The sequence below is a fragment of the Carex rostrata genome, chromosome 2, assembly GCF_964058835.1.
Source record: "Carex rostrata chromosome 2, lpCarRost1.2, whole genome shotgun sequence".
NCBI lineage: Eukaryota > Viridiplantae > Streptophyta > Magnoliopsida > Poales > Cyperaceae > Carex > Carex rostrata.
The window spans coordinates 7501-9669 of record NC_135919.1 but is presented as its reverse complement, the minus strand read 5'-3'; positions in this window follow the sequence as shown (position 1 = coordinate 9669).

Here is a 2169-nt window from a genome sequence, read left to right as displayed (position 1 = left end):
TGCCGCTGGACTGTTTTCGGGTCACTTTTCCCCAACGTTAGCCGCTTCCGCTTGCCGCTGGGCTGTTTTCGGGCCATTTTTCCCCAACACTTGGCCGTATCCGCTTAGTTTTCCCCAACGCGTGGCCGCATCCGCTTAGTTTTCCCCCGCTGAACTGTTTTCGGGTCACTTTTGCCCAACGTTAGCCGCTTCCGCTTGCCGCTGGGCTGTTTTCGAGCCATTTTTCCCCAACACTTGGCCGTATCCGCTTAGTTTTCCCCAACGCGTGGCCGCATCCGCTTAGTTTTCCCCCGCTGAACTGTTTTCGGGTCAGTTTTGCCCAACGTTAGCCGCTACCGCTTGCCGCTGGACTGTTTTCGGGCCAATTTCCACCGACTCTTGGCCGTATCCGCTTAGTTTTCCCCAACGCGTGGCCGCATCCGCTTAGTTTTCCCCCGCTGAACTGTTTTCGGGTCACTTTTGCCCAACGTTAGCCGCTTCCGCTTGCCGCTGGACTGTTTTCGGGCCAATTTCCACCGACTCTTGGCCGTATCCGCTTAGTTTTCCCCAACGCGTGGCCGCATCCGCTTAGTTTTCCCCCGCTGAACTGTTTTCGGGTCAGTTTTGCCCAACGTTAGCCGCTTCCGCTTGCCGCTGGACTGTTTTCGGGCCAATTTCCACCGACTCTTGGCCGTATCCGCTTAGTTTTCCCCAACGCGTGGCCGCATCCGCTTAGTTTTCCCCCGCTGATCCATTTTCGGGTCACTTTTGCCCAACGTTAGCCGCTTCCGCTTGCCGCTGGGCTGTTTTCGGGCCAATTTCCACCGACACTTGGCCGCATCCGCTTAGTTTTCCCCAACGCGTGGCCGCATCCGCTTAGTTTTCCCCCGCTTAACTGTTTTCGGGTCACTTTTCCCCAACGTTAGCCGCTTCCGCTTGCCGATGGGCTGTTTTCGGGCCATTTTTCCCCAACACTAGGCCGTATCCGCTTAGTTTTCCCCAACGCGTGGCCGCATCCGCTTAGTTTTCCCCCGCTGAACTGTTTTCGGGTCACTTTTGCCCAACGTTAGCCGCTTCCGCTTGCCGCTGGACTGTTTTCGGGCCAATTTCCACCGACTCTGGGCCGGATCCGCTTAGTTTTCCCCAACGCTTGGCTGCATCCGCTTAATTTTCCCCAGCTGAACTGTTTTCGGGTCACTTTGTCCCAACGTTAGCCGTTTCCGCTTGCCGCTGGACTGTTTTCGGGCCATTTTCCACCGACTCTTGGCCGTATCCGCTTGGTTTTCCCCAACGCTTGGCTGCTTCCGCTTAATTTCCCCCAGCTGAACTGTTTTCGGGTCACTTTTGCCCAACGTTAGCCGTTTCCGCTTGCCGCTGGACTGTTTTCGGGCCATTTTTCACCGACACTTGGCCGTATCCGCTTAGTTTTCGCCAACAATTGGCTGCATCCGCTTAATTTTCCAAGCTATACTGCTTTCGGGTCAGTTTTGCCCAACGTTAGCCGCTTCCGCTTGCCGCTGGGCTGTTTTCGGGCCATTTTCCACCCACGCTGGCACCGACGGGGCCATGTACACCCACGCGCGTGTACATGAGGGGGCACCCATTTTTGAAAACCTTGCCCCCCTATAGGGGAATATGCATTTTGAGGCTCTAGCCACGCCCAGGGTTACCACCCCCTGAAAATCCCCCAAGTCAAAATCACCCATGTAAAATATTCAAAAAAATCTCAAAAAATCACAAAAAATTTATAAAATCAAATAAATTCAAAAAAAAAAAAAAAATTTCAAAAATTCAAAAAAAATTCAAAAAATTCAAAAAAATTCAAAAAAATTCAAAAATTTCAAAAATTCAAAAAAAGTCCAAAAACCCAAAAAAACTTCAAAAATTTCAAAAATTCAAAAAAATTTCAAAAAAAATTTCAAAAATTTGCCCCGCTGAACTGTTTTCGGGTCACTTTTGCCCAACGTTAGCCGCTTCCGCTTGCCGCTGGACTGTTTTCGGGCCAATTTCCACAGACTCTTGGCCGTATCCGCTTAGTTTTCCCCAACGCGTGGCCGCATCCGCTTAGTTTTCCCCCGCTGAACTGTTTTCGGGTCACTTTTGCCCAACGTTAGCCGCTTCCGCTTGCCGCTGGGCTGTTTTCGGGCCAATTTCCACCGACACTTGGCCGCATCCGCTTAGTTTTCCCCA